Genomic DNA, 25,043 nt, shown 5'->3' with positions numbered 1-25,043 from the left:
AGACGTACTGAAAGCATGAAGAGAAAAGCATTTTGGGAGACCAGCAGAGAGAAGAAGCTGATAAAAACCTCTGACTTCCTGGTGATTGTGTGAAGAAGACATCTAACTACATTGGTTCCATTCTGCCTGGTTTCTGTTTTGATGATGTGTTCATGTGTTCTGAAAAGCTCAGGATCTCCCTACATACACCTTTTGGCTTTGATTGTGAGACTACTTTTTTCCTTCCCAGTAAGCATCTACTTATTTCAATTACCTTTTACTTTGGGTGGGATACATCCTGACATATAAGGATAGTGACATGGCAAAAATGTCCAGTTAATACCTGTTACATCATGGTCAGTGCTAATTCTAATTACAACTAGCGTGCATTATTTCCGTATAAATGCATACGTAGTTCGGCAAGTTAAAGCACTGTAACATCTCTCCATTATGGGGCATCACCGTAGCAACGTGTCAATCAGCTGGTTCAGATCAGCTGTCTTTTAACAGGTGAATGAGAGAAATGCTCTTTTGCTTAACAGCGGTTGTTTAGCATAAAAAGTACATCCAGGCCAACATGAAATATTTCCTATAATTTAGTATCTTTAGCAAGTGTTGTAAAAAAGAAATATAAATTTGTTATAATAATGTTTACTGTGTGGGACCATGGTACAAGCGAATTAAACAACTCGGATCCATCCATTAAACGGTTATAATATACGATGCAGAGTTGACATCAACATGTCTAGTGCACGGCTCCTCTGTGTTTAATCCTATTTGTTTTGGTTAGTTCTTAACCAGATTCGCCTCAGATTTGTTTTGTAGCTACTGTTCCACAGAGATGTTTGTTCTCTGGAGTATTTTTTTTCATGTGGTCACTCTTTCTTCCAACATTAGAAAAATATTGTGGCATTAAGGACACCAAGTGATAAAGAGTTTCAGGTTTTATTGTGTCTCATTCTTCATACCAACATGTCTTAAAATGTGCAACATTGCAGGTTTGAGGCTCTTCTGGAGAATCAGGATGGTAGGCCACTCTAGTACCAGTACCCTCTTCTTCCTCAGTCAAGTCTTTGTAATTTATGCAAAATTTGTTTTTTATCATCTCATTTAAAAATCCATGGATGTCCCAGGAAAACATGTGGTCTTGGAGGTATCATAGGTTGGTATAAAATCTTAGCTAACTATTGCAGAGAACATCGATTCAACCCAAAACTGAGCTTTTGGACTTGTTGCTGACAGCGGTCTGGATGCTTCTTTTGGTCTTTGTTCCAGAAAACATGAGGTTAAAAATATGTGAAATGACCACATCAGAGAAATCCCCATTTCTGGATAACCCTCGGCTGCCTGTAGAATGGGGTGGGTCTGGATATTGGGCGGGGTTGTACGCTGAACGGGCATGGTTGGATGTCAAATGGGCGTGGGGTTAGGGTTAGAGTTAGGGTTCGGGTTATTCCAATCAAAATGTTGAGGAGGCAGGGTTGGATGTCCAATCCCGCCCAGTATCCAGCCTCGCCTCATTCTCCAGGCTGCAGCCAAACCCTCTCCCATTTCTGGACATAGTTGGTATCAACCTTCTTCTCTGCACAGTGAAATTTGAATTGGCATTTCTGAATGTAAGTCTGAGCAGAGCTTGGCAATGGTTTTATTCAGTAACCCGTTGTCCATGTGGTTTTATCAGGTATTAACCCCGCGATAACAGGCGTCTTGTGGGCCGGAAATGATATATAAATTAATATTTCCCTTAGTATAGCCTCCATATAGCTACATACACTATTCACAAAAAGTTAGGGATATTCAGCTTTTGGGTGAAATTTCACAACAAGCCTAAAATGCATTCAAACCTGTACAGGTGAACTTAATGTGATCTTCTCTAAGCTTTTAAATGCACATGTCCAACTGTTAAAAGTTTCAATAAATTTTGCACAAGTTGCTGTTCTCTAACAAGGAGCTTAACGGCAAAAATCACGGCAGGTGTGTGATCCTTGAATTGACCAGTAAATGTCCTGGTTCAATTAGAGCTGGTGTTTAAACAGTTGTCCTCATCATGCTGTTCACATTTTGACATCATGAGACCAAGACGACACCTAACAATGGAACAACAGTCCCTTGCCATTGCGATGCTTCAAACAGGACGTTCTCAGACAGAAGTGGCCACTGAGCTTGGAGTGTCACAGAGTGTCATCAGCAGGTTGCAACAGAGATATGGAGAGACTGGAAGAGTCACAGAAAGGCCTAGAAGTGGACGTCCTTTGGCCACATCCCGTGCTGATGACTGCTACATTGTGAACACTGCCCTGAGAAACCGGATGATGAATGCCACTCAACTCCAGGCACGTTTAAGAGAGGTGAGAGGCACCCAAGTGTCACGTCAGACCATTCCAAACCGTTTCCATCAGCGTGGTCTGCGTGCTAGACGACCTGCACGGGTACCTGACCACACCACCAGGCACAGGCATCATCGTCTTGCATGGGCCAGGGAGCATTTACGCTGGACGAGGAACCAGTGGGCCTCAGTGCTGTTCTCTGATGAAAGTCGATTCACACTGAGCAGAAATGATGGCCGGCAACGATGTTGGAGACGTCAGGGAGAGCGCTATGCATCAGCCACTGTTGTCACCAGGCGAGCTTTTGGTGGTGGCGGTGTTACAGTGTGGGCAGGGGTGTCCACTTGGTACAGAACTGCCCTACACTTTGTGAATGGTACAGTGACAAGCCCATACTACCTGAATAACATCATTAATCCAGTGATTGTGCCCCTACATGAACAGCACAGGCCTAATTTCATCTTCATGGACGACAATGCTCCTGCTCATCGAGGCCGCATCATCAGGGAACGGCTGTTAGAGACTGGTGTACCTCAAATGGAATGGCCTGCACTCTCTCCAGACCTGAATCCCATTGAAAACCTGTGGGATCAGCTGAGCCGTTGTGTAGAGACTCGAGACCCTGCACCCCAGAACCTCAATGACCTGAGGGCTGCCCTTCAAGAAGAGTGGGATGCCATGCCTCAGCAGGCAATAAGTTGCCTTGTGAACAGCATGAGACGTCGTTGTCAAGCTGTAATTGATGCTCAAGGGCACATGACGAGATATTGAGACGTTCAAATTTTTTGTTGTGGTGTAACTACCATTGTTGTTACCTTTTGTGTTGAATGAATTTTTTGAGATGAGGAGATCAGTAGTGCATCCTTCTACTTAAATGTCTTCCTTTTATGATATTATATCACTGTAGCATGAACATATTGCATTTTCCATAAATTTCACCTGAAAGCCAAATATCCCTAACTTTTTGTGAGCAGTGTATGTTATACACCATTGAAAGAAAAGGCTTTTAATGGTGCAAATTAAATCAGGCTACAAATCAAACTGTATAAACACTTATTTTAGACCAACTGCAAATGCAATTCATCTTTTCAAGTCATACGGTCCTCCAGTGGCTCATGATGCTGCAAGTCTTTTATCAATTAAAACAGTACGAGGTGAAAACTGAAGGATTTCAAGGAGTTAATGATGATAGTTGTTGATGCAGTGTTGTCTGGGGGGTCAGCGAACAGGGTTTCCAGCACAGACTGGCACTGTTATCCTTTACACACCACAACACACCCTTATCCTCATGTCTGAATGATTTAATATTTTGCACATAAGATGAAGACATATGTAAATGCCATCCCATATTTCTCATTATGTTCAAACAGGTAAATAATCTTCTCACACACAAACTGAAGACCCTCTGGCCATCTTGAGCATTTAAACAGTCACCAGAGACTCAGCTTGTAATGGGAGCTAACATCATTACTGGCTTGAGATTACCCAGCTGCATGCTGCTGGGGAAGTCACGGGCTGAAATGAAAAGCAATGAAGTTAAAGAAACAGCAAACACAAAAATTATCGTTTTGGCCAATAGTGAGTTCTGTCTCCCTTTTACCTTTAACGTTGACCCTCATTGAAGAACTTACATCATAAACAATAATGGCCATGTTTAATACATTTAACATTTACACATAAATTCTGCTTAGTCTCAGAACTGAAGCTTTCATATTACTGTAACCTAACACATATAAAAACATTTAAAGGTGAACTCTAAAGAGTGCAACTTTAAGTATTTGACACCATGCTGTTCTAACAAGATGATTCAACACAAAAGAGACAAGTCTGAACCACAAATCAACCACTAAACATTCTGAATGCATTACAAATTTTATCTAAACAGTTCTCTTCATCATGACATTCACATAATCAGACCAAGATTACACTTAAAGGGGTAGTGCATCCAAAAAATGTGTTTTCGCTGTTAACAACATACAATCAATTGCCTGTGGTGAAAACAATCAATAAAATAGTATTTGTCAGATTCTTTAAAAGTCTAGATTTTGTGGGACAAAATCAAAAGGCAACCTCCAGCGCTTAAAGTGCCAAAAGTTGCAGTTTACCTCTCATCCACTAGGGGCTCCATAACATAAATCCTCATAGTCTCCTATGCCAAAAAGACCAACTTCACAGCCGAAATAAACATGTTTACAGCCTGGTACAAAAAATATTTCAGGTTTAATAGGTCAGGTTTACCTTCATGACAACTGTGGGGGAGTGATTTTTTTTTTTTTATAACTCATCCATTTATAACTAATTTCATCTCAAAATTTGTCATAATCGTGAGTGTGTCTATTTGATTGGCAGGTACATGATATCCCGCTGCATCAAGGCAGAATGCAGCACAATTGTAGCTTTTAGCCAGTTAACAGCATGATTTAGTTTTAGCCTGCCTACCTCTATTAGTTGGTTAACACCCATTAGCTCCAGGTTAGCTCAGTTAGCTCCTAGTTAGAGACAGCTCAGAGTTTGATAGATGTCAATCATCCTCCCCCACGCCCACCGCCCCACTCTCAGCACTTCCTCTTTGCCCATTTTTGTATTTTCTGTGAGAGTCGGCACACATGACGCTGCCAAGATGGTGAAAGTGGGAATTGCTCAGCTGAGCTTCAGTTCAGCTTTTGAGACGTCACAGAGATACAGTCCATCCTTTATATACAGTCAGTGGTTGTGATGTACCCAATACTGTTTTAAGCTTTTTTTGTCCATAAATTGCACTGAATGATGGGATTACCATTCCATCATTCTACTTAAATATCATACATTCATATTATATTAGTGTCTCATCAACTTTTTCACATTTTCTGTAAATTTTACCTGAAAGGTAAATATCTCTAACTTTTTGTGATTATTGAACTGGTATTTATTTTAAAGCACTGCTTAACTGGTAGTTCATTCATTCATTCATTTTCCGAACCGCTTATTCCAATTCAGGGTCGCGGGGAAGCTGGAGCCTATCCCAGCCGGCTTTGGGCAACAGGCAGGGTACACCCTGGACAGCTCACCAGTCCATCGCAGGGCCACACAGAGAGACGAACAACCACACTCATGCTCACACTCACTCCTAGGGGCAATTTAGAGTGACCAATTAACCTATCATGCATGTCTTTGGATGGTGGGAGGAAGCCGGAGTACCTGGAGAGAACCCACGCATACACGGGGAGAACATGCAAACTCCACACAGAAAGGCCACTGACCAAACCCCCCCAGCCAAGGATCGAACCAATGACCTTCTTGCTTGCTGTGAGGCCACAGTGCTAACCACTGTGCCACCGTGCAGCCCTTAACTGGTAGTTGCTCACCCTAAATCTAACCATCCATACTTCTTGTATCTCAGTCCAGTTGAAGGCAGATAGGAGCAGATCATGCCTTCCTGGTGTTGAGAACATTTCTTTAGAAAAAAAAAAGAAACCAAACATGCTAACAGCGTTTTAGTCAGAAAATGGATATACAATAAGTAGCAAACTTCGGGAAACTCCTACATTATTTTTATTTCTAGTTCGCTCTATTCTAGAGTTTTATCTGTTTCTTTTTACTCAGAGACATGCTGAAATTATACGTTTGTACTCCAAATATTGATTTTGTCAAACAGCATTAGACTCTTTTGTAAATATACCCTCAAATTCCTCAATGAGATGTTTATTTCTCCTGTAAGTTGATACGAAATAAACCTGTAGGCAGAAGTTAAAGACTGAAGAACAGCTGCACCTGCAAGTCTGCTCTGTATTAAAGTGCAGAGATATTGTTTGTTGTTGGGGCTGACATTAACAGCAACATTAACAGACCTCTGGTTGAATAAAGCTCTGACTCACACAGGACTTCTCATGCTGAGACTCAGAAAAAGGTTGCCGCTGTGCAGACGATATCTGGGGATTCAAACCGACAACCCTGCAGTCACAAGCCCACTGCAGTGACCCGTCCCGACTGGTGCCGCCCCCGCCAGGCCGCTGCAGATGCTGGGAGGCTTTTTAACAGAGCTCTCCCGCTGACTCATCTCAGCCTGCTTGCATTTAATATCACCTTACTACACAACATTTGGTGAGAGCTGGTGATGCTAATTTATCAAAGACACAAGGAAATAAACCATATATGTAGCAAAGGTCAATTTTGCTTTAAAATACTGCCTTTATCTTTAAATATACCAAATATTATTAAAAAAAAGGGAAAAAAACATCCTAATTTAATATTTTTTATATATAATGTCTATATTTTAATATGGATCCATTGCAGCCATGCTATGTTTTGTATGACATCTGGTGAAAACTGTTTATCTTTTTTAAAATCACCCACTCTTATTTTGGTAACGTGAGTTGCTAAAACATATCAGCCACCTCTCAGGAAAATAGCTGGAAAGCCTTCATTTAAAGGCTTGCAAAGTGAAAATAACAACAATGTCCATAAAATTCGAGTGAACGTAGATATTAGGAGTAGAAGTCAATCTCATCTCCAATCTGCATCTCGTGGGCCAGGCCGCTCATGCAGCCGCTCTGGCTGAACAGCCATGAGTCATGTGCAGCTGTAATGTGATAATGAAAAGTAAAGCAGCTGCCTGTCTGAGCGCAACGGCACCAGCAGTCAATGTTAAAGCAGATAAAACCTTCAAATGGCGGCCGACTCAAGCTGTTCGCTGCAGTTATGTAACGTGATTCTGATAGCAAACTCGGAGGAGCTGCTGATCCAAACATTACGGTACGAATCGATGCTGATTGGATCAGACGGTCCACGCAGGAAGCGATGTGGGGATTACGGTAACAGCTTCTGGAAAAATTCTGATCTGCTGATGTTACGGTTTCAACTGGAGTGATGAGCGGAAGAAAAGGCACCGCTGCCGGACACTTACTCTGATAACGTGATGAAGTCATCACACACACAAAATATGACTAACCACTCATGTACCGCCAGTCATCATGATGCCAGTTAGAGTGACACCAACTCCCAGCAAGGCCATACCACAGACACACAGACACACACACACACACACATTGAGTTTGGCTTGTCATTCCTCCACTTCCATCAATCCATCTCATGGCAAGTGAGTCAACATGTTGGCATCTGAGTGGAGAGAGAGGCTATGAAGTGTGTATGATGACTTGACTTGAGTGTGTGTGTGTGTGTGTGTGTGTGTGTGTTTAAGCGTTTTGTGGACAGCAAAATGTAGACTCTGAAGTGTGTATGGAAAAAGCAGACAGGAGGTTACTGTACAGACAGAGTGTGTGTGAGGTGTCAGAGTGTGAGAGGCAGCAGTTATCTCTCACACACACCTCAGTCTGTGTTAATGGAGGGACGCCACTTCAAACCCTGCTCTCACACCAAAGGGGGGCCTCTCAGCTGGGCACTTACACACCTACATCACCCCCACACACACAAACACACACACAGAATGTCTACGATGGCAAACATGTGCTGCTGTGGCGACACAAAGATTCAAACACTCAAACGGAGAGTTTAAGTTCAACAAGTCGCAGCGAATTTATCAGCTCACACATCATCAAATGCTTCAGATACCAAGTTATCAATGAATTCATCAAGGATTTGCTAAGAACACAGTCAGAACACAGTTTTGACAATGGTGACACGATGAAACAGCCAAGCAGCTGTCTACATGTTATACCATGCAGACAACTGCATGTCCAAAGATCAGCTTCACACCTCGTTCCTTTTAAGCTTTTAAAGCCTGAACCAAGGACAAACGGGGACAAAATCCATTTAAAAAAACATCTTAACATGTGGTAAGTCTAAATTATTGTAATGTAAAAGGTATCCACTAGGGGGCAGAGTGTTTAAGCACGGTAAGGTGATGTGAAAGGTCTCAGAAACTTTATGTATCAAATACGACACACATGACAAGGTTAAATGAGCTTTGGTCCAAGAACAAAGGGGCTGTTTCTGGATTGTACTCTCACTTTGTATCTTCTTTGCACTTTGGACTGGATTTCTGGGCAGTACAGTGTTCATAGATAATATTAGACAAAATTATTTACTTTAAATGATGGGATTTTCAAAGTTTTGGCAATTTAATGTTGGACATTATTAAAAAAATTGCTCCATAATTAGTTGATTTTGACTTTGTAGATCTTATCTACATCTACATCTTATCAAAGGTGATCTCTTTACCTCCATTCATGCGACTCACCTGCCATCATTTACATTTTGCAAAATGTTCTTTTAGCTGCTTCTCCTCAGTAGCATTTAGTTTCAGACCATTTTTAACTTCAGCGTTTTGTTTAGCCTGTCAGAATGTATTTTTAAACACACCGCAGCCATGACATTTCAAAAGAGCTAATGCCGCTCATCTATCCATCCACTGCATTCTTCCTACACAAGGATTCATCCAAATCCTAATCCGAACATCGTTGAATGAAATTCAGAATGTAAATCCTGGTATCAGAGAACAAAACGTAAATTAATGGTCTATAATAGTGAGTCTTTTCCGTCCTTCACTGACCTTATTTTGGTCTGTTTTCAGAGAGTTGTGTGCCTTGGAGTAGCAAACAGAGCAGTACCACTGGAAACCACTGGGGGCAGTGTGGTGCAATGTAGCAGTGGAAGGAACAAAGAAGAAGCAGAGACGTATTTAATGGCCGGACTGATGTGATCTACTTTGTCTGTTTTGATGTCTTTTTCTGAGACTGCTTATTACAATATTATTATCTTTTCTACCGGCATGTATGCTATGGTCTCAAACTGATGTCAGAACTTATATGTAACCACAGCAACACATGTCAGTATATGGTAAATGATGTCTGACAAGTTTTAAAAAGAAGCTACCAGTTCATATACATGAATGAATGAGCATAAATGAGCTTTTACTCATGTTAAGTCATGTTATCTCTGTTTGCCAAACTTCATCTGCTAGTTTTGATGAAGTTTTTATCCTTCTTCTGCACTGAAACTGCAGCTGAATCCAAGCTGAAGGGAAGCTGTGCAGAAAACAGCTCAATGGAAAAGAGACACGGACAAATAGATTCATTCAGAGACAAACATCCAGGTGCTATTCTGGGAGATATCCTGGGGATTTCTGTTTGTGTGTCTGTATTTTCACTCCACACTCTCCCTGTCATTTCATTCTGTTCCCCATGACCTCCTGCAAATATAAACACACACACACCTTTAATTATAACACTCAGGTAAACTCAAATCCGGGAGGAAGAGAGTACTTAGCATCGCTATAGCAACCATATCCCGGCTCCGGTTGCCGGGGGAAACCATTTTGTGCTACCACCTCTGTTAGTATATAGACAGACCATTTTGTGTGTGTGTGTGTGTGTGTGTGTGTGTGTGTGTGTGTGTGTGCAAGAGAGAGTGTGTGAAGTTCTGTGAAGATTCAGGATGTTTAGACCCATTTCTGTCCCCAACAGCCAGAATAACTTTATTCACTCTACTGTGAACCATCATCACAGCTCTGATCACAACTCCTGACCTCAAGATTAGCTTGTTTTGCTCACCAATCAGTAATTTAATCCACTTAAACAGAGAGGAAGTCCAGTTCTGTCATGTCCAATCTGGTTAATCTAATTCAGCCATCCTAATGTAATCCTAACCTAATATGGTGAAGAATTGTTTGTCAAATAAGTTATTTTATTTTTCACTTAATATGTATGACATAGTGCAGCTTTATCTAATTAAATCTAGTTTTTTCTTAAGTCTAATGGAAACATTACTGTCTTTATCTTGTTCTAAAACATTGCTGAACAATATGATATCTTAATTGATCCTAATGATTGATGTGATTGATAAATATTCTGCAAAACTTCCATTTATTTAAATGTGATGTAAAGTGATGTAAATGATGGATGTCATTCCATCCTTCACTTAATTCATTTAATATAGTTTAGTTTGTCTTGAATTGACAACAGCTGGAAACAAAACTCTACAAAAACAAACAGAACCAACTTGTGCTCAACAAGTACGAAATGAGTAAATGGAAAATATCAAACCACAATATTGACATGATGGTGCGAAATATATATATATATATATATATATATATATATATATATATATATATATATATATATATATATATATATATTCTTACCACCAAAGTTTTTCCCTGTAGCTCTTTCCTTGTGATATGTGTATGATGTTACGTTTAAACCACCTCATCATCCTGTTTCACTTCAACTTTAAATAAAACTTCATGAAAGAGTCACGTTGCTGTGTGTCAGCGATACAGAAACGAACTTGAGGGAATGGTGCAGCTATCTGGGATTTAAGGCGTTCCTTTCTTGCTGCAGTTGCCCAGAACAGGAATTCAACAGCTGTTTTTGCAGCACCAATTACGTCATAATTCAAATAAAAGGCACCATGAGGTAAGTATGTACAATATGTACAGTATCAGCATTAATATCGGCATCGGGAGATGTTGGTTATTTTTTTTACTTACTGGTATCAGTCCAATGAGTAAAACTGGGGTGATATTATCTTTATGTATTTGATCATTTCAGCATATTTTCCAGCGTTTCTGTGCGGGACCCTCTGCACCAGGTGTTATGTTGGCCATGGCCGCGGTGGTGCGTTTCACGTCATCGGTCTTTTAACTGGTGCCCATGTTGCTGTGGTCTGGTTGACTCCTGGCGACCATCTGATAGCATTTCCTTATCGGGCTTGTCTGTGCTCAGCAACATATTAGTATTTGTATGTGTGATAATTAGACGGGTGTTAGTAATGGGGGTGTGTATGTGTGTGTGTGTCTGTGTGTGTGTGTACGTTTGAGTGTGTGTAAAGCAGTGGGGCTGATGGATTGTTCTTTGTAATGCTTTTTTAAAAGCCATTTGTGTTACATTTTATCTTAAAGTTTGATTTGATTTGACATTAACATTTTAAACCATTATTTGTATCTGTCTGTTTTCCAGCTGCTTGTGTGTGTGTGTGTGTGTGTGTGTGTGTGTGTGTGTGTGTGTGTGTGTGTGTGTGTGTGTGTGTGTGTGTGTGTGTGTGTGTGTGTGTGTGTATGTGGAGGGTGTCAGGGGGTTTGGTCATGCAGTTTGTTTTTGGCCAGGTGAAAGGGATAGCGATGCAGAACATTGTGGAGTGTTTAAGTGAAACCGGGAAGGAATGTCAGCTGTATGGTCATTTTTCATGATGTCCATATAAGAACCTGTAAAAAGTAGAATGCTTTTACATACTATGTAACACTTGTAGAATGTTACATCATAACCCAAAAAGAGACAAGTCTGAACCACAAATCAACCACTAAACATTCTGAATGCATTACAAATTTTATCTAAACAGTTCTCTTCATCATGACATTCACATAATCAGACCAAGATTTTTTTTTTTTTTTTAAATAATTTTTTTTTTAAAAAAAAGACAGATTGATTTAGATACATTTCAATTATTGGCCATAACGATGATATTTATGTCAGGTATCGGTATCAACCAGAGTTTTCAAATCGGCACATCCCTAATTGAAGCAGTGTGTTTGTGTTTCATGCTGGGCTTTAAATGAACCGTTTTTGATCAGTAGTTGACGTTCTTGATAGATTTCTAAATATATCTGTCAGTCAGAATTTCCATTAGACATAATTGTGTTTTTTAGGCAAAGTAAACAGCTGTTTGAGGTCTTTCCTGGTGCAGTTCCTGATGTGGACGGATCCCCAAGGTATCGCTTCCTTACAGCAGTGTCAGGTCAGACACAGAGACAGAAACCTGAAGGCTGAGTTTTGTGTTGGTGCAAAGGTCAGGGGGAAGGGTTGGGTTGTGTTGTGTGTGGGTGCATGCGTGTACTTGTGAAATTGTTTGTTTACATCTGTACAAAAAGTGCTATATAAAGTTTGATTAGACGTATTTTATCACACATGTTTGTGTTTGTTTTGTTTTAATGCCAAACAACAGCAGGAATTTTTTATCAATGTTTTCTTTCCATCAAAGAAAAAAGTAACTTCTACTTTGAACACGATTAAAATTACTGACCCCTAACTTCAGTTTTGTAGATTTTTGACAAAATGACTTAAAATAAGGTGAATTTTATCTGTCCAGTATGTTTATTGTCTGGAGTCACAGATGTTTTAAAGTAGAATACGTTTTAGGTGGTCGGGCTCTCCCATAGAGACGGGATTAGAAGCTCGGTCACCCTGGAGGGGCCCAATAGAGTCGCTGCTCCTCCGCACTGAGAGGAGCCCGATGAAATGGGGAAGGCATCTGGTTATGATGCCTCCTGGACGCCTTCCTGGTGAGGTGTTTCAGGCATTTCCCAAGAGGAGGAGACCCTGGGGAAGACTCAGGACACGATGGAGGGATTATGTCTCTCAGCTGGCCTGGAAACACCTGAGGATCCCCCTACAGGGGCCAGCAAATGTGGCTGCAGAGAGGGAAGTCTGGGCTTCACCGTTAAGCCAGCATGGATGGATGGATGGACTGATGGGTGGATGAATAGATTGATTGATGAATGGATGGATGAACAGATGGATGGATGAATGAATGAATGAATTGATTAATAGATGGATGGATGAATGAGTAATGGATGGATGGATGGATGGACTGATGGGTGGATGAACAGATTGATTGATGGATGGATGGATGGATGAATAGATGGATGGATGGATGGATGAATGTATGTGTGTATGTATGGACTGATGAATGAATGAATGGATGGATGGATGGATGAATGAATGAATGAATGAATGAATGAATGAATTGATTAATAGATGGATGGATTGATGGACTGATGGGTGGATGAATAGATTGATGTATGGATGGATGAATGAATGAATTGATTAAAAGATGGATGGATGGATGGATGGATGGATGGACGGACAGACGGATGGAGGGCTAGATACCTTTGGTCTGTTTGGCAGTTTCATTGTCTTCCATGATCTCTACTTTAAAATGATTTGTCTACAATTAACCAATTCACGTTATTTCTTCTTCTGTGGAGACGCATCAATCTTTAGAATCAGGAATTTTTTTCTTGATTGAACACCAGCTATTTGTGACCTGAAAGCCATTTTGTGTTAAGTGTCCTGTTTTGTTGTTGACATTTTTCATTCCCTCCTCTCTTGTCTCTTAATCAGCCTAATTTAAAGGTGGAGTATGTAAGATTTTCAAAATTTTCAAAATAAATGAACTAATAAAATAACTACAATCCTAATTAAATAGTTTTTTGAACATGTAGGTTCCAGTCTGTTCATATTTGATGCGTTATTAAATTACAAGTTTAATTAATGACAAATGACAAAAAGCACATTTATTTACTGGTAGGAAAACATTTAAGAAGGGTCTTTGTCATTAATTAAACTTGTAATTTAATAACGCATCAAATATGAACAGATTGGAACCTACAGGTTTAAAAAAAAAACTATCTAATTACGATTGTAGTCATTTTTTAAGTTAATTTCTTTTTAAATATTGAAAATCTTACATACTCCACCTTTAAATTATTACATTTTATATATTTCTTTCTACACACCACTGTATTTAACTTTTTCTTCTCATCCAGCTGCTCCTTTGTTCAGGCAGAGGCTTCTAAACACCACAATGCAGGCTGAGATAGGCACGTAGCCAGTGAACGTGTTAAAGGGCAATGAGACAATAGAACCTGGCCTATTGCAACATGCATGCTTTATTGACGTGTGTTTTTATTTTTAAACATATCTCAAATAAGAACTCATGTGAATCGGATGTAAAAGAAAGAGTGGTTGATCGTATGTGGCCAAAATAAAACTCATGACTGACCGACCACTTCCCCAAACGTATACAGGTCATCTTTATCTTACAGATGTCCACCACAGTTGTTTTTTTCTCCACCTTCAGGTTTGTGTCTGATTAAAAGAGGACTTTAACTTCTCACGTTCTGTGGTCCTGGGAGTGTCCCCTTTATTTGTATGGTAATGCTTTAGAATAACGTTTGAAGAAGTAGAACAAAAGGAAGAAACCCTCAACCGTGTAAGAAGGATTAGTATGGTGCTGGTCATCCACAGCGGCAGTCCCCATTTTTCTGTGCCGATTAAAGACATACACCACTGATGTCCTCGGCCCTCATTTGCTTCATTTGCCGTCGGCGTCTAATATTGCTGTTGCATCATAACACAAACAACAACGGACACCTTGTCTTATAGATGCCAGTGGCTCTGACAGGACAGCGCTAGCTGATGTCCTGAGAATGAAAACAGGTTCCTTCTCAAACAAGATGACCAAGAAAGAAGAAGAATCTGGTGAAATAAATAGGAATGAACTTCATACTGGGAAATGAACAAGCAAAAGTAACGTTTTGGTGGGTTTTCTTTGGTGTTGGAAGCTGGTTTTAGTGGTGCTGAAGAACACAGCAGCAACCAACCAGGATGAAGTTACATATGCATGTTGCTTAATATGCGGCTTCTAATGTTTGTTAGTTCCATGCAGAGGATTCGGCAGCTCCGTGTAAGCAGTTGTCTGGACATAAAGCACTGAGGTTGCTGCTTTATGCAAGATTTACAATGCATGACTTTCAAAACAAGACTTTCCACCTACGTAGGTGGCATTCAGCCAAAGCCAAGCCAAACCACGGTCACTGAGCACAATCATAAATTTCCTCCCCCTTTTGTTTCACACAGGATTTCCGCAGCAGATATTTATGCTTTAGCAGACAAATAGATGCGCAGTTTGCACTGAAAAGTAATGATGGAAAAGGTCAGAGGTCACCAGCCATGATCTACTGGTGGAATCGGAGCTCACAGGGATGGCCGAAGGGACGGGCAGGTTGGTGAAGACGTCTGCATTAACTTAAGGTCATCAAAGTGCTTTCAGTGTTTCTATGAGACGCGTGGAGATAATTCCCTGCTGCTTTGATTGTGTTTTAATGTCTCAACAGTGACACAGCATCTCCTGAAATAGCAGCTAAACTATCGAGGCGGGTCACCGAGCTGTTAGCATCACAGCACAGACCAGGCTGGCTACAAACCAGCGCTTTGATCACAGCCGTCTGCGTGGCACTTTGATCACCACATTTGGTCACATTAATAACAGAGTCACCTCCGATGTGTTATCATTAGAACGTCTAAACCAGCCTGATTACCAAGCACTTAAAAGGAGAAACACACACACACACACACACACACACACACACACACACACACACACACACACACCGTTGTGCTGATGCATGCTCAGACCACCCTGATTGACTTGTTCACAGTAACCAAGAAAAATATTCATCAACATTCCAGGACTGAGAGGACGAGTTAAAAACAGAACCTGCAAGTCTGGGAGTCAAATTTCAGAGACTGATTTAATTTATTTCACATTCATTTACACTTTTAGCTTTTAGCTTCTCGAACCTGTTGTTTACTGAGCATGTGCAGACCTGAGGATAACGCTCAGGATGGGAATCGGGATGTCTTAGAATAAAATACAAAACTACCAAAAGAAATGCAGGAACCACAGATTCTGTTTATGCAATGACAAAACTGGATAACACACAGGAAATGAAGCAACATCTGAACGGAAAAACAAACGAGAAAACTAGGAAATATTTCAAATGAATAACCAAAAACAAATAAACAAAAATAGTATTGTAGGCAGAATTCTGGCAAAGAAAAATAAGTTAATGTGTCTTCAGAGCCGCTGCTCCAGTGAGAACTAATGATTAATCATGACCATTACCACATATTTAAGATGTAAAATGTTTTGGCGTTCTCGCTCCTGCTTATAATTTGCTGTTAACTTAACACAAAGGTTAAAAACAAAAACAACAAACTCTAACATCAGCTCCGTAGCGACTCTTCCTCGATACACAGAAATGGAAAGTATGAGCAGAACCGCCCCCTTAACTTCTAGCCAATCACAATGCACTGTACTGAATGACCAGTTTTCTGACCTCTGACATGTTCAGTGACACTCTGTAAATATCAGCATCACAGTAACAGAATACTTCTGTGTTCGTCAAACCGATTGTGTGAACACAGTAATAATATTGTGGTTGCTAGGCAACACGTCCACTTGAGGGCTCATTAGAGTTCACTTCTAAATTCTGATGTCAATTTCAGACAAAAAAAAATGTTGATGCATGAGATGGTAATAAGTTTCATTCCTAGAAAGACAGAAAAAGGCAACACAGCTGGCAGTGGTGGTCAGTGGGACCGTTAAATACAGCACTGCTTCTTCTTTGTTCCTTTTTACTGGTTGCAAGTAAGCTAAAATGGGCAACACTGCCTCTGTGGTTGCAGGTGGTACTGCTTTATGTCTGAGTTGAATGTTTTGAGATTTTTTTTTTACCCTGTCTATTACAACATGAATATGGTGGGTTGTGAATACAAAGCAGTTTGAATTAAGGCTCCTAAATGCTTAGAAGCAGCTTTAAAAGAAAAAAAAAAAAAAAAAAGAACAGTCAAATTTTATACTTCGGCTCCGTTCAGACTGCAGGGTTTGCTGCTCATCTCGGATGTTTTTGTGAAATCCGAATTTTTTCAAAGTCCGTTCACATTTCTGATCAAATGTGACTTGTATGTGATCTCCTGTATGAACCTCATGCGCGCCAGAAGCGTCCCGCATGCATAGAAGACACGGCGACGTGCAGTGAGCATGTGTGTGACGTCTTTGTGTTTGCAGAAGTAAATATGGACGGCAGCATTTTGTCCAACCGAAGCTACAACGTTGTGAATGGGTTTGTTTTAAGGAGACGTTGACGGAAGAGGAAAGTAAAAGTTTTGGTCTTTGTGGAACTGTGGCAGCAACAACTGTAGAGAGAAACGTTTGGGTACGGAGTCGCAGTCAGGATTGGTGGGAGAGTGATGTGAGGGCATTTACCGATAAAGAGTTCTTAAACAACAAACGCAGAATAATGACGTTTGTCGCGTGTCGATGACGCGTCGGTCGGATTAATGCGACCTGACCGTTCAGACTGAAGTTGCATGGCAAAAGATCAGATACATATCGGGTTTAGGACCACATATCCAAGCAGCCTGGGTCGCATTAGAAAATATCAGATCTGTGTCGTTCAGACTGTTAAGAAAAGATCGGTTACAGGTCGCATAGGGAGAAAAAACATCGGATTTAAGTGACTTCAGTGTGAACGTAGCCTTAGAAAAGTTTAAAAAGAAAAAGAGTTTCTTTGGTGACTATGGTGATGACACCAGGCTTTTTGTGAAAGGATTTAAAAGTGTGGTTAAAAATAAGCACTCTGTACCCCTTCGGACACTTTGAGAAGTGAGGAAAGTTAGCATGACTTGTTTCACTTTGATTCCTTTCAGATTGAAACTGTACTCTGCACAACCTCTGAACCTCTTACAAGGTATTTTAGGTGCTTAAACCTGACCAAACACCATCACAAAACAAATATAACAGCAGCCATAAATCAGGTAAAAATGGAGAAAAGGTTTCCACCAGGGTCTCTTCACAAACGCTCCCAACTACATCCACATACTTGTCCCAGTATACATACGCAGGATTTTACTCCTAATTTACCAAAATCTGTCAGAAACTTGTTCTGCGGCTTCTAGCTTTCTATGCCGACATTCTTTATCCTTGTAAATGTAGCTGAATTTACTGCCCAGATGTTGCCTTAAAACGTCTTGAATGGTGATTTAGTCAGCTGATGCAGGAGTTATCAAAATTTCTTAAGAGAAAAGTGACGGTCTGGAAATGTTTTATGCATTCTGTAAGTCTTCAAAGAGAAGTTCTGATTGATCTGGCAAAAACAGAACATCATGTGACTGACAGTAGCTTTTATAGGAAATTGGATTCATTATTAGCAGTCATACTTTGTTGACGTTTACTGAGCATGTGCAGAGCACCTGGTACCATCTGCGTCTTAGGCTGAAATATACTTGTGTTTTAACTTCACATTTACAAAAGCAACCAGTTCTACTGTAAGGATAAATTGTTGAATATTTGCTTGAGTAATGCTGTGGTACCAAAGAGTTCCACGAGGGGACACTTTAGAGAACACAGACAGAGGTGAGTTTCTTCATTCTTGTGTAATCAAGTGTAATCAAGACAATGAACATGCTATCAATAATCGATGAATGTTAGTATTCCGTTATCTCTGAGATCACAGCAGCAATGAATGCTGGTTCATAAGGCCTCAAAAATAAGCCCGCTGTGACTTGTCTTCAAACTCTTTAGCAAATTTTACTGCTGTCGATCCTCAAGCCTTAATCACACTGAATCCTGCACACATCCTACTGGTTCCTTGCAAACTGCAGATTGCATATGCATAGTGTTAATTCCTGGGAATGTGCACAAAATACATCCAAAATAAACAATATATATAAGGTAGCCATAATAAGCATGCATATAAAAATAAAATAAAAGCAAGAATATTCTCAGCCTATCTGAGCATATGGCTGCAACAAGATTCCCTCTTAACCTCCACTATCTGGGTGTTAGGTTTTGATAGGATATATTCTATATTATTTTTTTTTATTCTTTACATTAATTTTTAATGTCTAGATGTTTTTTTTTATTTTAAAAGTTTTTTTCAATTATTCATTTTTTGATTTTGCAAAGGAACAGTGTGTCTGTATTGAGGTGGATGAAGTGAAAATATTTCAATACTCAGCGTCTACTTCTGCCACATCTTTGTCGTCTTAGTGCAAAGCAGAGGCGTTTCCTCCTGGTGTAAAAAAAAGCCTTTGCAGGTGCATTGCAGCAAATAACACCTCACAGAGGACACTGGCTTTGACACAACAGCATCATGTAACCACAGGTGCAAAATTAAAGTTAAGGCAAGAAAAAACACACAAGTGCATTCTAATTAAATGCACTTTGTTTGAGATTAATCATTAATGGTGTTCATGGTGCCTCAGGAAACTTTCTCTGTGTTCAGCAGACTCTGCTCTGTTGTCCATGTGCCATAGCACAAAATGCCACCGTTCTATTAATTCCAACAGAGAGCTTTCATGCCACATGCTCTGAATGTTGCTGAGAGATTCAAAGGTCTGGAGGAAAATGTGTCAGGTTTAGTTTCATTTTTCAGAATGAAAAGGCTTCTTAACCTTTTCTGAACTGCCTCAGATCTCTTTATCCTTTAACATCTGTTAAGTCGCACGTCAGGATCTGAGGAGTGTCTCATTTGTTATCCAGCATCGCTTTTCTTTTGTCTACCATGCAAGGTCGGCTCTAGGAATGCATGCATGAGAGAGCAGGCAGAAATGTGAAGGGGCATCTTATGTACACATCATGCATCAAGTCCATTTGTTGTTGTTGTTGTTAAGTGCTTCCTAATGGGACGAGGTTGTTAGCCAGTCCAACTCCCAATAAATGGATTGCAGTTTGTCCAGCTCTACCTTAAGACCTGTCCAACTTGAGTGTCCCATCTGAACCCGAAGCTTTTTGGACAGGGGTCAACAAGATTTGGTCAGGTGCCAAATATTTTTCGACCAACTAAATGGTGGGCCAAAATGACCTCTTTACAGCTAAAGCCTGTTTTTGATGCTAAATTCTGTTTCATTATATTTATTTATATATTATGTCCAAATGGAAACAGCTGGCTAAAACATGTTATTTGTATACTCTGTGTGTGTGTGTGTGTGTGTGTGTGTGTGTTAAATGTTCAACATGGTGTCGGCTCTACTGTCCTTGATTATCCAGCGAATGATGAAAAAATTGGTCAGGAGATGTGGAAATGGAACCTTACACATGGCTCCTTCACCAGGTGAACTAAACACCTTCATTAGCATTCATCTCCAACAAAACCAGTTATTTTCCTAATCTTTCCATCTGGTATTTTTAGTCCAGAAGCACATTTCTTTGATGGTTTAGTAACTGTGCTGCTCTGGTCTGCTGCCTGTACTACCTTTGAAAACTCTGAGAGGAATACTGTTAAACTTTCTGCCTCCAAACCAACTCTGGAGGCTGAATGGAAAAGAAACTGCAGCTAGCTTCGGGTTAAACTTCCTTCACTTCACCCAGCAGCGGTGAAACAGCAAACACAGCATGCTGCTGGAACCTGAAGAGCTGTGTGGTGTTTATTGCCAAAACATTCACCACTAAACAGACAGTTTCTCACACCTAACTTCCTCTGCTTCTAACGCCGCTAACATGTTGTGCGTCTCTCTCTCTCCTCTCTCTAGCCCGACCATTCTTAAAGGAGCCACGCTGTTCTGTTAACACACAGCGTTGTAAACATGACAGTGTCTGTGCATTGACAAATAATGCTGCCATTATTAGAATAGAATCTGGTGGACCAGATATTATTGTCAGCAGGCCTGCAGGCCAGCGGTTGCTGTCCACTGCATTAGGTCCTGCACAGCTGGCACACAGCTCAGTGTGGAGGGAAGAGAGAAGCTTGGGCCTTTTTTGGTGGACTTGCTCCTCCCTTGGTACCTTTTGTGTCAGTTACTGTTTTATTGTTTACATGCTCCATGACAGAATTTCATATGTAGCTGTAGTGTTGCATGCAGCTTCAATATCCTGCAGTGAGAGTCCAATTAATTCTTGTTCCGGTCCACCATCTTTGGTCAAAAGGCTTAGTGTTGCTTTACATTAACTTCTGTAACAATACTGTTAATATTCTGTCGTCTGAAAGCAGCTTATATACATCACAACCTCTGTTAAGGAAGTGGATCTCTTATCAGACTGATATTCTGCCATGTTTCTGAATGATAAAACATTTCAGCAAAGCAAACATTGAGTTTGAAAAAAAGCAAAAGCTGAGATATTACATCTAGAACATTTGAGGCCATAGGATGGCTGCATTTACGGTTGTTTTATAAACATCATCTAGAAAAAGGAGCTTTGTTCCTTTGCTGTTTTAGTGGAGAGTTTTATCATCCTGTGAAGTGGGTGCTGTTTGTTTTAGCCAGCGGTGGTTTCAGTGCTCTACATGCATTTTAAAAGAAAGAGGAGCAGCCTAACAAATGCTCCCGGCTGCTGTAAAACCCCTGTGAAACAAGTTCTCGAGTGGCTCATTACTTAGCTATGTGAGTCGAAATGGGAAGAAGTCATGTTGGCTGTGATTCAGACACTTGTTGGCTTTGCTCGGGAATAGCGCAGAGTGCTAAGTCATGTTCATTTCACCAGCTGTGTCCAAATGATTTATAGCATTGGAGGGGGTTTGTGGGGGGGGGCAATGTGACTCTACAGAAATAGAGCCTGAGGGGGCGTCAGGGACGATGTCTCAGAGGGATGAAGAGCCCACAGTGGACTGAAGACGTGGGTTTGAGATCAGCTGTGGATCTGTTTTTCAGTCCCACAGTGGATCAATAACTGTGGAACAACAACTGTGAAACTTGAGCGAACGCTTTTGCTTTTGCCTCTGCTTGTTGTCATCTTCTGCTCTGTCATTTAGAGATATTCCTCAACTCCACCTTCCCTCACAGGTTCATGCACAGTAACATCCCATTCTCTGTGGAACTCATGAGAAACACTTTCGGAATGGTTGAAAATAATGACAGAAGCTGAATTAGGCGTAAAACACATTGAAAATAATGTTGTTGGACCTCTGACATCAATATGGAATTGTTGACCAAATTTATGAGACCTTTAAAGCCAAATTAATAACTAATATAATGATCTTTTTTTTTTATAACTAGTGGCTTTACTGCATGACAGAAATAATGACACTGAAGAATCGCTGAATGGAGAATCAATTGTGTTGCAATGAGAACATGATCGGGCTGTTTTCAATACTGTCAATGTGTGGATGATGAGGACTAAAATACAGGGTGAAAACTACATCTGTTTAAGTAATAAATGATGTTCACTCAAACATAGACAAAGGAAACACCTCTTTCTTAGTTTTATTGGATCAGTGTGGCCCTGGACACAACTGACCATAACTGACCTGCTGAATAGACTGACTTGGTCTTTCTGGCACTGTAGTAACCTGGATTAAATAATATCTTACAGATAGACATTATTTTGCGACCACTGACAGTCACATGGGCTGCATGGTGGCATAGTAGTTAGCACTGTGGCCTCAGAGCAAAAAGCTCACTGGTTTGATCTTTGGATGGAATATAACCATAGAACTTGGGATTTACAGTCCTTTACAAAACCTTATTAAGTCCATCCATACATTTTCCTAACCACTTATGCCAGTTCAGGGTTGCGGGAAGCAGGATACACCCTGGAGAAGTTGCCATTTCATCACATGACCACACAGAGAGACATTCACACCCACAAACACTCCTAAGGACAGTTCAGAGTACTTCATTATGTGTCTCGAGGAAAATTAATTGGATGTTTTCCAATTTTGTTCATTAAATAAGGACAAGACGGAGGTGATGATTTTTAGTGCAAGAGAGGACCAGCAACAACGACTGATTTGTGACTTGGAAAACGTTTTGTTTCCAAGGGATTTGATGTCAGCAGATCGGGGTACTGTAACCGTCTATTCGCTTTTTATCACTAAGGTTGATCAGAAAGTTGCATTTGATCTAGAACTGCTCGAGTTCTAGATCACTCCTGTTCTGTAATCTTAACACTTGTTCTCTGTCCAACAAAGAGTTGATTTCAGAATTGTAACTCTGGTTGATAAAGTTCTAATTGGTTTAAAGTCAAAGTGCATCTCAGACCCTCTGGTATACCGTGGACCTTCCAGGCATCTTGACCAATGGGTGCAGGTTTGCTTTCTTTTCCCAGAGATGAACTAAGAAGCTGCTTTTAGTCTTCACGCACCTTCCATTTGGAATAAGCTCCTAAAACTGCTGGTCAGCTGAAAAACTAACTACTGCTGCATTTAATTAGTCTTTAGTTTTTGCTTTTGCTTGAATTTGTATTTGTCTTCCATGCTTGGAAAAGCTGTGTTTCATTGCTTTTAATTGTGTTTCTTTGTTTGGATATGTTTGCACCTGGTTGCTTTGTTTTAAGCACTTTGGGTTACTTTTGTCTGAAAAGTGCTATACAAATAAAGTTTGAAAGAGGCAGGAAGTAGACAGGTGCAGGAATAAAGGTATAAACATAATAACTGATGGTAAAAGACTGAAAATGAAAACTGAGACACAGAGTTGATCTGGCAATGAACAAAAGAAACCAAGGGGTAAATATACGCTGAAAAGTACAAAGTAAACGAGCAGCAGGTGACGCAAATTAGCAAATGAAACCAGGTCTGTGGAGAACAGGAAGTTAAACAGAATGTACTGCAGAGGAGGGCAAACGAAACGGGAAACCAGGACAGCAACTTAGACAACCGCAAATCCAACAGAAACCCAAATCAAAACTCACAGATCATCAGAGACAGATAAAATACCAATATGTAAGGGATGTACATCCAGAACTGTCTGCTGGTTTCATTTAGCTTTGTTTTAGGGAAGGACTATACCAACAGTTTTCCAGATGCCATGAGTTTATGACACTGTTTCATTGATCAGTACTGATATTTGTTGCCCCTTGAAGGACAGTCATGATTGTACAGTGTACATTAATATCTTTATTGCAAGGGGAAAAGGGAATATATATAAAACTCAAAACATCAATACTTGAAGGAAATGCTTTTAAAACAATGACAAATGACACTAATGAGGAAGTTAAAATAAAAATGTTAAAAAAAAGAAATGTCAGCCTTCAAACCCGATGAGTAAATCTTATGCTCTGTAAACGTGCGCGCAAGGCTAGCTGCTAGCTTCCTGCTATCTCCTAACATTCACAAGTTGTCATTGAATCATATTGCATCAGGATGCACCAGTTAATTAGTGACTCAGTCTACTTCTACTGAGGAGACAAGCGGCTGAGTTTGGATGAAGTTTATTGAGGAGTTTGGCTGGTGAACCAAAGAAGAGAAATCCAGAAAGAAGGTGATGAAGGCGTGGATTAGACTTTCGGCAGCAGAGGAGAAGCATGAAGGACGAAGACTAGCTAGGTTGTAGTTCTGGTAATGCTGCTGATGCAGCGTTCAAACAAAAATGGCAGTCAAAGATGACTCCAAGGCTGCAGATATGAGAAGAGGGTAAGTGTGGACAGAGAGTGGGTCAGAAGTCATGAGTAGATTTTGTGAGGTATTTTGGAAATAATAATTATAATTAAAAGTCATGTCAGTTTGTTGTAGAAGGAAGTAACAGGAAGTTGGAAGTCTTTTTCTCTCTCATACACTTACCTGCAGAACACCTGTCATCAAACAGATGACAGGGTAAAAGGTTTTAAGAGGCTATGGAGAAACTCAGATCTGGAAAACTCAACCAGTGGATCGAGCCAATCAGCTGTCATCAAAAACCAAAGTCCTCTGCCTTCCCTTTATGTTCTTATTTCTGTTTGTGTGTGTAAACAGTCCAGCTGCCGGAGCAACGATAAAGAGTCAGATTATGGAGTCAGCCTGACAGATTAAACATGACAGTCTGCCCTGGAGACCGAGGAGGAAATGGGCTCAGACAAATGAATATTTATTGACAAGTTTCTTTATTGACACAGAATGAGTTGATGCTGTTGACACGTTGGTGCAGGTGGACGCTGTACTGTGTGTTGAGGTGCGATCGATGCACTGTTTCACACCCGACTGACCAATGTGACCGTTCAGGAGACGATGGACAGCAGGAAAGAAAGGAACATAGAAAAGTTGGAACATTTTGCTTTGTCATGCATCAGTCTGGACACACACGTCTTACTATGAATTTATGACAAAAGCAGGTGTGAAGAAACTCGTAAAAACACAGCTGGTTGTCTACACTGCTAACTCATGGAAGGATCAGATATAAATAACAGGACAAAAGCCTAAACACGATATCTGAAATGCCTCTTAGATCATTGTCTTCTTCTTGAGGCCACAAAAAAAAAAAAAAAAAAGTTTGTTTTAGTCTGATCAGGCAGACTCTATGAGAAACTGTGCAATGAACACGTTACCAG

The 25,043-nt window shown here is 40.4% G+C and overlaps 1 protein-coding gene across 1 annotated transcript in view; it reads right to left on the bottom strand.

Annotated features, from left to right (window-relative positions):
* Positions 1-25,043, bottom strand: part of LOC306770982 (sodium channel protein type 3 subunit alpha-like) — a gene marked incomplete at both ends in the record, with an annotated part of 254,781 nt that overhangs the window by 156,184 nt on the left and 73,554 nt on the right. The window lies entirely within an intron of this gene.

Source organism: Telmatherina bonti, assembly GCF_933228915.1.
Source record: "Telmatherina bonti genome assembly, chromosome: 20".
NCBI classification, from domain to species: Eukaryota; Metazoa; Chordata; class Actinopteri; order Atheriniformes; family Telmatherinidae; genus Telmatherina; species Telmatherina bonti.
Note: the sequence above shows the minus strand (reverse complement) of the source record. Positions and strands in the feature narration are given on the sequence as shown.